The 13,106-nt window shown below is 44.7% G+C and overlaps 1 protein-coding gene and 2 long non-coding RNA genes across 7 annotated transcripts in view; 1 reads left to right on the top strand and 2 right to left on the bottom strand.

The window, feature by feature from the left end:
• LOC121270909 overlaps nucleotides 1–13,106 on the top strand; it is a 64,372-nt gene that overhangs the window by 17,290 nt on the left and 33,976 nt on the right. For all 5 annotated transcript variants that reach the window (XR_005941635.1, XR_005941633.1, XR_005941636.1 and 2 more), the window contains one exon: nucleotides 7,719–7,768. This is a non-coding gene — a long non-coding RNA (uncharacterized LOC121270909). The remainder of the gene's footprint in view (nucleotides 1–7,718; nucleotides 7,769–13,106) is intronic.
• The window catches only part of zgc:112285 (uncharacterized protein LOC561476 homolog), a 50,283-nt gene that overhangs the window by 13,475 nt on the left and 23,702 nt on the right, over nucleotides 1–13,106 (bottom strand). The window lies entirely within an intron of this gene.
• On the bottom strand, nucleotides 363–13,091 carry LOC121270910. Its single transcript, XR_005941637.1, has 3 exons — nucleotides 12,833–13,091; nucleotides 11,976–12,304; nucleotides 363–416 (listed from the first exon to the last, which is right to left on the bottom strand). It is a non-coding gene; the product is annotated as an uncharacterized LOC121270910 (long non-coding RNA).

Raw genomic sequence — 13,106 nt, 5'->3', positions numbered from 1 at the left:
TACAGGAACATCAAGCATGTCAGTTCTGGGTTGAGTAGCCTCAACAGGGAAATGCTGACCCGGTCATGATCATTGATGGAACCAAATCTTCGTGATTTGTCTCTCTCTTCCTTAAATGGTCCACATGTTTTTGGATGACCTGGCCTTTCACCTCCATGTGGTAAGATAGAGGCCCAGTCACCACACTTGTTTCACCCGGTAATCATTTTGGTCCTTTCCTGAAGCTTTTCACATATACCAGCTCTCCCATGGTAAATTTCCTCTTGCAACAATGCCAGTGGGGTTTAGTTTTCTGGCTTCCCTGACTCCTTTCCACCTTCCCCTCTGAGTTCAGCATTATTAAGCTCAGTCTCGTCCTGAGATGGTGTTTCAACAATAACTTCGTAGGTGTGACACCTGTTGTATGAGGGCTGGTCCTGTAATGAAAAAGAAAGCGTACTAGCTTGGTTGCCAAGGAATTGCCAGTTAGCTTTTTCTTGCCTGTTCTGAACGTTTGAACCACCCTTTCAGCCAGTCTGTTTGAGGAAGGGTGGTACGGTGCAGTTTTCACGAGTGCTAACAAGCAGCACTTGCTTAGCAATAACTTGCTCATCGACATCCATTTGGGTTCTGCCAGGGCCACTCAGCTCCTGACTTCATTACAGCCTTGGTTCAAATATGGACAAAAGAGCTGAACTCCCGAGGTGAGGTCAGAGTGACTGCCTTTGACATCAAAGCTGCATTTGACTGAGTGTGGCATCAAGGAGACCTAGCAAAACTGGAGTCAATGGAAATTGGGGAAAACTCTTCGCTGCTTGGAGTCATACCTAGCACAAAGGGAGATAGTTGTGGTTGTTGGAGGTCAATCATCTCAACTCCAGAACATCACTGCAGGAGTTCCTCAGGGCAGTGTCCTCAACCCAACTATCTTCAGCTGCTTCATCAATGACCTTCCATCATAAGGTCAGAAGTGGGGATGTTCGCTGATGATTGCACAATGTTCAGCACCATATTCACGACTTCTCAGATACTGAAGTTGTCCATGTCCAACTGCAGCAACCATAATTACTACAACTATCTATCTAATTGTCTGCCTATCTACTTCTAATATAAATCCTACTACTTTCTCTCAGATTTTCCTTTCTAGCAGACTGACTGGTCATGCCAGTTGCCAGTTATTGCACATAAGCAACTAGGAAATGACTCTTCATCCCTCCTCCAAGAGGACAAACCTGGCCATTGCTTAAGGTTTCTCAACAATAGCACAGTTGTGTTCGGCTCTAAGCCAAAGGGACGTTTACCCTACAATCCCTCCCTCAACGATTCAGTGTCCTGCACCAATACAATCACCATTCCCGTTGCCTATTGATTGAAAACAAGGAACATGTTTGAAGTAGTAACAGTGTGTTGTGAAGAAGCTGTTGAAAATCTTTACAAGGGAAATGAAGCCAACATCTTTGATGCAACCCTCAACCTTTTGCAACAGACAGAGCAGTTGTTTAGAGTCACTGTTAATGAGAAATTACATTTTCTGGGCTGCACTCATAAGCAAACATTTATATATTGACATTAACCACTGAATCATAGAATGATATAGTACAGAAGGAAGCCATCTGGCCCATTGTTCCTGTGCTGGCTCTTTGGTAGAGCTATCTAATTATCCCACTACCTTGCTCTTTTCCCATAACCATGTAATTTTTTTCCATTCACGTATTTATCTAATTCTCTCTTGAATGTTACTACTGAATCTGCTTCCATCCCCCTTTCTGACAGGACACCACAGATCACAACAAGTCACTACGTCAAAAAATGTTTTCCCATTTTGTCTCTGGTTCTTTGCCAATCACCTTAAATCAGTGTGCTCTGGTTACTGCACCTTTGACCACTGGAAATAGTTTCTCCTTATTTAATCTAACAAAATTCTTTATGATTTTGAACACCTCAATCAAATCTATTCTTAATCTTCTCTGCCAAAAGGAGAGATGCTATGGTATTTGTGGGATGGGGGAGGGATTGTAGATTAAATGTCCCTATGGCTTAGTGACTAATGCAGCTGTGCTATTGTTGAGAAGCATCAAGCAATGCCCAGGTTTGTCCTCTTGGAGGAAGGATGGAGAGTTATTCCCCTAGTTACTGATGTGCAATAACTGGCATGGCCATAAGCTACCATTACAGTCAATCAGCTAGAAAGGAAAACCTGAGGGAAAATAGTAGGATTTACAATTGACATAGATGAGTAGACAATTGCATCTTCTCTAGTCTTTCCACGTAACTGAGTCTTTCATCCCTGTACCATTCTTGTAATATCATTAGCAAAAGGCTAATACAAGGGTGCAATTTCAACTTTCATTGTTGCAATCTGCTACCAAAAAGTTAATAAAAAGGGAAAAAAAATATGAAAATGAACTAGCCAGGAATATAAAAACAGATTGTAAGATCTTTTAAAAACATATAAAAAGGAGGAGAGTAGCTAAAGTAAATGTTGATTCTTTGGAGACAAAGACAGCAGAAATTATTATGGGGAATGTGAATATCACAGAGACATTAAACAAATATTTTGTGTCTGCCTTTGCAATCGAAGCCACAAGTTACATACCCGAAATAGAGGTTAATTAAGATAATTAATATCACCAGAGAAGAAAGTACTGGAGAGCGACTAAAATCCAACAGCTCTCCAGGACCTGATGACCTACATTCTAGAGTTCTAAAAGAGGTAGCTACAGAGATTGGGGATGCATCGGTGATGATTTTGCAAAATTCTCTAGATTCTAGAATTGTCCCAGTGGATTGGAAATTAGTAAATGCAATTCTCTTCCATCCTACAAGAATGTAAGTTGTGAGGAGGACACAGGTTGCAAAAAGTTATAGACAGTTTGAGCAGGCAACAAGATGGCAGATGAAGTATAATGTTGGAAGTGTGAGGTTATTCACTTTGGTTGGAAGAATAGAAAAAAAGAATATTTTTAAAGGACATGGAATTTGTAAATGTTGTTCAGAGAAAGTTGGGTGTTCTCGTACAAGGGACAAGGGAGGTTAGCATGCAGGTACTCAAGCAATTAGGAAGGCAAATGGCATGTTGACCTTTATTGCTAAGGGAATGGAGTACAAGAACAAGGAAGTCTTGCTACAATTGCCTATGGCTTTGGTGACACCACATCTGGAGTACTATGCATTGTTTTGGTCACCATACCTAAGGAAGGATATGCTTGCATTGGAGGCAGTACAGTGAAAGTTCACTAGATTGGTACCTGGGGTGAGAAGGTTGTCCTATGATGAGAGGCTGAGCAAATTGGATCCATAGTCTTTGGAGTATAGGTTAACTCATGAAATACACAAGATTCTGAAAGGTTAAGACACTGAGTGAACAATAAGGGGCTAATCATTTAGGATTAAGATGAGGAGACATTTCTTTACTCAGAGGTTTGTGAATATTTAGAACTGTCTACCCCAGAAGGTTGTGGATGCTCATCGTGGAATCTGTTCAAGGCTGAGATAGGCAGATTTTTGGTCTCTTGGAATTAAGGGAGCAGGCAGTGGAGTTGAAGCCCAAAATCAGCCATGATCGTATTGAATGGTGGAGCAGCCTTGATGGGCTATATAACCTACCCCTGGTCCTATTTCTTATGTTTTTATGTAGGTGCCTGTATGCTCAGATGCAATTTAAAGATTCCAGAGCCAACATTCTCCTCTCAATCAACACCACCAAAGAAACAGACTAACCAATTATTAATCTCAATGTTGTGTGTAAGTAAGGTCCCATAAGGTTTTCCTGCATTATGAATGACTGCACACCAAAGTAGTTTAGATGAGGTGATTGGGGATGTTGCTGACATTGATAAGTCAGGCAATACTGGCCTTTCAGTGGAACCATTGACACATTTAACACTATGTATACAGTTAGGTGCAGTGTATCACAGAATTTGTGATGGCACTATAAACCCATTTATCTCTGAGCACAATGGGCTTCCTAGCAAAACATCACCACTGTTTTTAACGGCAATAACAATAGCTCATAAAGCATTATTCTGTTACCACGCTTTTTTTTTCACTTGCTCTCCTTATATTAACGTCGCTGGCAAGGCTGGCATTTATTGTCTATCCCTCATTGCCCCCAGAAGGTGACAATGGGTCTTCTCCTTGAACAATGTGGCATGAGTGCCTCCATGCTGCTTTTCATATTGTTGTAGGAAGAGACAGAGCCATCAAAGACTATTATGGTCCACCTGACTGCCTCCATTATCAAAATCCTATGACAGTTTGAATGCTTTCAATAATATTAGGATGAGTTCTTCTGTTCGCAAAGTGTTGATTTGCTCAGGTGAGGAAAAATGGGGCTTAATTTATTGGGTCACCAACAGTCCTGTTGACAATTGCTCGGGGGGTTGTATTTCAGAATTAAACAGCTCACCTTGTGAGTTGAAAACATAGAAGCAAAAAAAAAAATCAATCCAATACCCCACTGGCTTAATTCACTCCCTGGTCTTAGAACAGAAGATAGCAAGAGGAAGAGAAACCAATCACTCATCTTTAAAAAAAACATAGAAATTCAAATAAATGGCCGGTATAAGTTATTCTGGTGTGAAGCTGGTGAGTTCAGTTGGACTCTTGCATGACCCAAGCTCCTAGTAGCTTTGTGTTTCTTGACAAAGCCAGCCCAGTGTTTGCAGAGACTAAAACTATCAGGAATTTGATTAATTGTTTCCAAAATACTATAGAACAAGCTGAATAATGAAAGTCCGGCTTTTGAAATATAAACCCATGGGGTGGGGGGTGCCGAATTTGTAGCATAAAATCATAGCCTCATTTTATACCCTGACCATGTTCTTTTCCATTGACTTTAAGATGCCCAGTCTTTACATTTTTATTTGTAAGTTTTTTTTTGTAAAGCTGCCCTTCTTAAAATTTAATTGGGGGTCTCCTGCTCAACCCCCATAACTTTAGTGGAAGATAAATGATGGACAGAGACTCCATTTACTGTAGGGGGCCCACCTTCCTGAGGAAATTCACCTCTGCCCCATTCTCTCTCCAGGAAACTGAACTCTCTAAATCCTCAGCAGGGATATATTGGCCTTGGAGGGGTGCAGTGCAGATTCACCAGTTAAAAGGTTAAATTATGAAGACAGGTTGAATAGACTAGGGCTTATTAAGGGATGATCTAATTGAGGTGTTTAAGGATGATTAAAGTATTTGATAATATAGAGGGAAACTATTTCCCTTCATGGGGGAACAAGGTGAGGTACTTGTAACCTTAAAATTAGAGCTAGGCAATCAAGGAATTATGTCAGAAAGCCTTTCTACACAAGAGAATTGTGAAAATCTGGAACTCTCTCCCATCCTTACACAGTCTGGCCTACATGTGCTTCCAACCCTCACCAAAGTGGCTGAGTCTTAACAAGTTGACTCTGAAGTGGCCTAACAAGATACTCAGTTGCATCAAAACTGCTGCCAGTGGTTCAAGAAGAAGGTTCAACACCGCCTTCTCAAGACAACTAGGGATGAGCAATAAATGCTAATAATGCTCACATCTTGAGAATGAAATTTTTAAAAAAACTAGTCCAACCAATACCATCAGGGGAGAACTGTTCCCCACAAGGGCTGCAGGGGAAAGTCCACCATCATCTTCCTTGGGAAACTTGGGATGGGCAATAAACACAGCCGTGTCAACATCACTCACATTAAAATATCAAATAAAAAGAAACTTATCTGTATTTTGATTGTCTCTATTCCACGCTCACAGTATTTTTATGGTCGCTGATCCACGCCAACATTATTTAGGTTGTTAGTAAATGTTTTTTGACTTTTTGTTTTCCGTTCAGAAGGCAATTTCAACTCGCTTACCTAAATGTGTAACTTTGCGTTGAAGGCCATTGCCAATATACAAGGCCTGTGTTAGAGACAGTACAAAGGCAATAAGAGGCACACTCTGTCCCAGCATCTTCAGCAGCATTCCATTGTGTGATTCTAAACATTCCTCCCTCCATTCCCTTATTTATATAAGTGATGGGCATGCAGGGGCCTTCATGTGACTCGATGTCACTATTGTCCCTGGATTAACCTGCTCTGCTGTACAATAATAAAACCCAAGCTAAACAGAGGGACACAGATGCTTCTGGGTGCCTTGTCCCTCTGTGTGCATCTGCTTGTCAGCCAATCCCATGGTGAGTCAAATCAGTTGTTTCAATAATGGGTTGACTGACCATGCACAAACAACTGCATCAGTGACTACACATCACGTTCTAGAAAGTATTGTTTTGGGAAAACTGGTATGAGTTGGGAGCAGGAACAAGGCCTCCTTAACAAACTGTAACTCCTGCCATCATGCTGAATTTAGCTATGATCATGTCATTTATGAGTGTGGGTTTATTAGCTCCTTTTAAAAATTATGGCATGGGTTGAGGTACACCACACTCTTAGAAGAGTGCCTCTAGCGAATCATTAGAAAAACATGCCTACTATACACTTAGAAAAGCATCTCCAACTGCATCCTTAGAAGAGCATTCATATTTGTCAGTCACTCTGTCCCTAATGACAGATTCTATTAACTTCCACACAACAGACCATAGATTAACATTTCTGTAATTTCTCACTTCCATCCTTCTTAAACAATGGAGTGACAGTTGCAATTTTACAATCCAATTGGACAATTCCAGAGTCAAAAGAAATTTGGAAGATAAAGACTAAAACAACTGCAATTTCTTCATCTACTTCTTTTCATATACTAGTGTGACAACCATCAAGTCCTGACGATTTGCCAATCTTTAGTCCATTGAAATTTAATTTACTTATATTAAATCTAATAAATTCCTTCCCTTCACTTATTTTCAGTTTTCACAAATATCTTCAAAGTGATCATTTAACAACTCTGCCACTTCCTTATTTTCAATTATAATTTCACACATGCCTATTTTTAAGAGACCCATGATACCCTTCTCTATCCTCTTAATATATTTGAACATATGTGATCTGGTGTCAAGTTTTGTTGATAACACCCCTGTTAAGTGGCTTTGGAACTTACAGGGGCTATATAAATGCAACTTGTCATAATTTTTCTGTTATGCTTCATATCCTTCAGAAGTTTTGTCTCGTAATCTTTTCTTGCAGCTCATTTATTTCTTTTATCCTTTTGCTGTTCTTTCTATCTTTCCCAGTTTGCAAGATCTCCGCTACTCTTTTCATTTGTGTAAGTTGTTTTAGTTTTCTCCTACCTCTCGCCTCTCTTGCTGTCTGCAGTTGTTTAGTAGAGCTCTTACCCTTCAGGATTATGCACAGGATTTGTTTAACGCTAAACACTTCTTTGAACACCCTACTGTTCATCTATGGTTTTACCTGTTAAATTTCCCCTTGGTTTATTGTGGCTAAAGTCTGATTATCCCTTCAAAGTCAGCCTTACCTGAATTTAATACCTTGGTTGTGACTCACCCTTCTTCCCTCTCAAATCTGGTATTGAATCCAATCATGTTATGGCCACTGTTGGCAAGGTTAACAAATTCTGGCTTATCATTTTGTGCTGACTTGGTTTAGTTTTAGTTGGACGGTATTAGACCCGGCACTGTCCTACATCCGCTTCTACAATTTCTTGCCTTCTCATTGTAATCCTCAATCCTCTCTCATTCCACAAAGTTAGTTGTTAATTAAATCTATTCATACTCCTGTTTTAATCACTTTCCCTAGCAACTTATGCCATGTGTTCATTGGCTGTCGTATGAATTCCTGATTTTATGTTAATTTCTGAATTTTAGGTGACATTAATCAGTTGCTGATTAGTCTAAAGGATCCCATGTTGTAAAAGGTAAGTAAAATATCAAGTACTATGATCTGTGTTGTGTCCTAGACTAGTTTCAATCAACTAAGAGGATCAAAGAGCAATTTACCAGATTTATTTTTCCTTGACTGGCCTTGTTTATTTTTCAAACAGCTATGTGGGTGGGTTCCATCAGGAACGCTCAGCTCCAGACCTCCGGTGGAATTTTCCGGTTCTGCCAGCGACAGGAGCAGAAAATTTGGAGAGAGGCCAAAAATCGGAATCCCACCAGTGGGAAATCAATTCAGAATTTTCCCCTCACCACTTTTATAGTGAGCTAATGGCAGGTCGTCTTTCCCGTTGATCGATGTTGGGAATGCCATTAGACTGGCCTGAATCATGTTCAGATAGAAGTGGCGTGTAGCTGTTGGCCCTCACTTTGCTCGTGACTTCGAGCTGAGTGCAAAGTTCAAAGCCTTCCTGCAACAGTGCTGCTCTGGTTTCTCGCCAATGCCATTGAGACACCACACTGGAAGGGGTGGAGGGTTGGTCTGCTCACAGGCTTCCTCCATACTCCTGGAAGGTCTGTTCTTTGGGTCTCAGGCAGGGCTGGACCCTGAAACAGAAACTGGCATTGCAACTGAAGGTGTGGGGGAGGGAAGGAGGATGGAGACTGGGGGGACAATGGGCTATGCTGGTGTTGGAGAGGGGCTGGGGGTAAGGAGGATGAGACATGGGGGACAATGGGCTATGGTGGGGTTGGAGAGGGGGTGAGGGTAAGGAGGACGGAGACATGGGGGACAATGGGCTATGGTAGGATTGGAGAGGGGGTGAGGGTAAGGAAGATGAGACATGGGGGACAATGGGCTATGGTGGGATTGGAGAGGGAGTGAGGGTACGGAGGACGGAGGCATGGGGACAATGGGCTATGGTGGGGTTGGAGAGGGGGTGAGGTAAGGAGGACGGAGACATGGGGGACAATGGGCTATGGTGGGGTTGGAGAGTGGGTGAGGTAAGGAGGATGGAGATATGGGGGACAATGGGCTGTGGTGGGGTTGGAGAGGCGGTTGGGTAAGGAGGATGGAACTTGGAGGATAACGGGCTGTGGTGGGGTTGGAGAGGGGGTGGGGGTAAGGAGAACGGAGACATGGAGGACAGTGGGCTATGGTGGGGGTGGAGAGGGGATGGGGATAAGGAGGATGGAGACATGGGGGGACAATGGGCTATGGTGGGGTTGCAGAGTGGGGGTACGACGGCAGGCAGCGGGGAAACCAAAGGTAGGGAAGCTGGAGCCCAACATGGAAGACTAGAATGCAGCCACAGAAGGGAGCGGGTGGGAATCGAACTGCATGAATGGGAGGGGATGCACGTAGACTCCAGACTAGGAGGGGAGTGTGGTTTGTGTTAGTGTGGCACAAGAGCAATGGATTGCACAAAGATTCGTGGAGGTGGGGGAGAGGAAAGGCTTGCACAATTCATGAATGGGGCAAACCTCTTCCAGCCTCTGTGTGATTGAGATGTCAAGTATCAGGGTTGGCATCTTGGTCACCTAGATCTGTGACTTTGTGCCTCAGCTGCAAAACTGTATCAGTGAAAATCTGGTAGCGCAGATGCAGTTCTAGAGCATGACATTGGCTTTCTGTTTGCGAGTGGGAGGTCTACTTTATTTGTTCAGTATTCATTAATCTGTTACATCCATCAGTCCACAGGGAGAAGGAGGAGGGAAAGGGCCTGGAGCCACCTTGCGCAGCTTCAAGATGAGGCCCGACCTGTAGCCCATGGTCCAGCAGAGCCCCAGTAATACCTAGAGGAGGTTAGACCCATCCCATGGAGGTGACTCGCATGACCAATGGTCAACCAAAGAAGACTTTCCTGTCTGGAGATGAGCGAAAGACAAGGCTGAGCACATCTGCACTTGTCAAGAGATGTGGTGGATCATATCTGCTATACCCTGTGGGAGGATCTGATGTCCCATGAACTGGGAGGGTATTCCCTGCTAGTGCCTCTGAGGATCACTACTGCGCTCCATTTTTTTCCTGCATATCCTTACAGGAATCCACAAGAGACTTATATGGCATCTCACAGTCCTCAGCACATAAATGTATCAAGAAGGTGACAGATGCCCTCTACAGGAAGGCTCATCATAATGTGAAGTTCACACTCAGTGAAGCTAGCCAGGCTGCTAGACTTCTGGGGTTTGCAGATATCCCTAGAGTACAGGGTGAAATTGATTGCACACATGTGGCATTGAGAGCTCCACGGTGGCAGCCCCTGATGTTCATTAATAGGAACACTCAACTGGTGTGCGATCGTCAGAAGCACATCATGCACATTTGTGCCAGGTATCCTGGGAGCTCCCGTGACTCATACATCCTGAGTCACTACCAGGTGCCTCACATATTCAAAGGATCTCAGTGATTACAGGGCTGGCTGCTACAGGATAAGGGGTACCCACTTAAACGATGGCTCATGACATGCCAACACGATCGAGCAGATATTGGTATTCTGAAGATGCACTTCCGCTGTTTGGACCACTCAGCTGGGGTTTTGCAGTACTTTCCACAAGGATATCCCACATCATCGTGGTCTCTTGCACCCTTCACAACCTGGCACTTAAAAGGGGTCCCTAGCCAGAGGGGGACATGGAGGAGGCTGAGAGCTTTTTGGATGATGAACAGCAGGAAGGGCAGGAACTTGAAGAGGGAGATGAGGGTCAGCTTCCACAAGAGGATGTCATCGAAGAAGCATGACGTAGAAGATGTGCCTGTGCCACACTGACAGCCACAAGATTCCAGGGGGAGTAAGGTGCAGGCAACAGGACACAGCCACATTCCTTCTGCCCCTTAGTGCCAGGCCAGTGCACTGAAAGGCCTTTACAACCCTTAACATCAAGAGCAAGGTCAGCATTCGGACTTGCGCCTTCAACCCTCATGATTCACCAGGCCCTAATCCTTGGAAAAGTCAGTGGCGAACCCTATATCCCTGAAAGTCACACAACAGCCCAAAGACAGCGTCAAAAGACTTGATGCAGTCATCACCACCTTAATGAGAAACTTTTAACGGACACTGAGATGTCTGAGTGGTTGGAGAGACCATCATGGCTTCAGGCCTTGTGCATTAGCACTACCAATGAAGGCAGCCATCTCATTTTGAGAGACAATTACAGCTAACCCTCCAAGTCTATTGAACACGCCTAACTCCATGTTGTCTTGTCAGCAGTAGAGGTTACTAATGCATTTTGCAGACACTTCCAGAGAGTTTGACACATCTGCCTGCCATAACACAAGGGTTGAGTAACTATCATGAGTCATCTACACATCACTTGAATGTGAGGCTCACAAAGGGAGGCAACCCCTGAGTGGGAGCTTGGCTCACCTTTGCAATAAGAGGGTACGTAGATGTACATGCATGGTGCTTTCAAATGACGAGACCGTTCTCATGAGCAGAAAATATATTTACAAAGGTGCATGATAGATATAGTGATCGAACACCCGTCACCCAGAATTGATGTCAAAGTTTCTTAATTTTTCTAACCCTACTGCTGCCTCCAGGTTCATCCCCAACATCTGCATTAGAGGTGGAGGCATCTTGCTATCTGCTATGCCCAGATGTCTTTGATGATTTTGGCAAGCATCCTCTGGAGGGCCAAGACTTGAAGGGCTCAAGCCTGCATTGGGTCTCCTGCTGTGGGGATGATGCACCCTCCTCAGCCTGTACAGCAGGAGGTGATGGTGTCACAGGCAGAAGGGATTGTGATTGGCTGGACACTCTAAGAGTCACCTGGGCGGATTGTCCCGGGAGTGTCCAGTTGCCATTCCTCCTGCCTGTGGGTGCCCGAGGGCATCTGTCTGACCCCTTGAGGAAAAGGGGCTCAAGAGAGGTTAATGTGGCCCGACCTCCTCTCGCCCAGCCACTGATGGATCTCACCAATGCCTTTAGAGATGGAGTGCAGTCCAAGCGCAAATCTTGCAGGATCTGCTGAACCAAGGTCTCCAAGGCAGTCACCATCCCTCCCATGGAAACCTCAAAACGCTGGCATGTCAGAGCAGCAGATCCTGCCAGTTTTGCACTAGGACTGCATTCTGTTGCTATAGGCCTTGGTGGGATCCATCAGTGGTTAGGCAAGGTGGGGGATGGGGAGGCGGTGGTGGAGCACTTTAATTTCTCGCCAGGAGCCCCTTCTCCTAAAGGAGTCAGACACAGAGGGACTCCTCCATCCATTGCTCTGGTCTTTGGCTACCTCTCACGATCCTACCTGATTTTCCGCTGTCTGTCGTTGGATCTGCAGCATGTCAGAGACAGCCACTTGCAGAGGCTCATCATCTGACTCAGACTCAGTGGATGCCTGATCTCCAGCAGTCCTCCTGGCTGTCACTGCCTCCGACTGCTGCGGAGATGTGTCAGTGAGATGTTCTCCAGAATGTGACACTGAGCCTAATCTAGATCCATGACCCACTGCTGATGGAAGCTGCAGGTGAATGGCGTGACAGTTCTTCCTCTGATGCACCCTCAGCATCCTCCTCTGAAGTGGCCTGGGGGCTGGGGCATATGGTTGCTCTGGTGTTCTGTCTGGGCCTCTAGTGCCTGTAAAAGAGGGAAGGTAGATTTAGTTCATAGACAGGCAGAATACAACATTGCATGTCACTCACTGTGATTATCAGGATGTGATCAACTCATGGATAGCTCATCCGTACTGGCTTGCTGGGAGAGGCCGATCTCACCTTCCTGATCTCTTCCTCATCCACCAGTTCAGTGGCATCCTCCTCAAAGTGGATCAGCTCATGGACGTCTGCTGACCCTCTTCCTGTCCTGGATATGACCCTGTGGTTGTGGATGAGCTTGGCCTCCATGAAGTTAAGTGGAATGGAACGTGATGAGAAGAGATGTAGGAGAGGTTGGCCAGCATGCAGGCCTGCTATGTATGCTGAGCCCTCCCCAGTAAGGGCTTAGGATGGAGTTTGTACAGCATGATGAGATGCTGGTGATGTTAAAATGTCCATGAGACAATCAGTGCCGATGTGTCCCCTACTAATGTTGTGTGAGAGCAGTGTAACCCTTTGAGTGCATGATGCCATAATGTGAGATTGGAGTGAGCTGAAGGTTGACTCTTACCCTGGCGGAGCGGATGAGATCATTTATCCTCTACCTCCACTGGATTGTGTTTCTTGGGCGAGTGCCCAATGAGCTGACCTCCCTTGCAACCACCTCCCAGGCCGGCGTGGTGAGGCTGGGGGGGTTTCCTGGAGCCATCCCTCAGGTAGAGGGCATCCCGGTGCTGGTGGACTCCATAGATGAGGGCCTCAAGAGAGTTATTGCAGAACCTTAGTGCAGCTTTCTTCTTCGGTGCAGATGTTCCAAGACATTTCCTGACGGCCAGCTGACCTGT

This window comes from Carcharodon carcharias, chromosome 28 (genome assembly GCF_017639515.1).
Source record: "Carcharodon carcharias isolate sCarCar2 chromosome 28, sCarCar2.pri, whole genome shotgun sequence".
Lineage (NCBI taxonomy): Eukaryota > Metazoa > Chordata > Chondrichthyes > Lamniformes > Lamnidae > Carcharodon > Carcharodon carcharias.
This window is presented reverse-complemented; position numbering and strand designations above follow the sequence as displayed.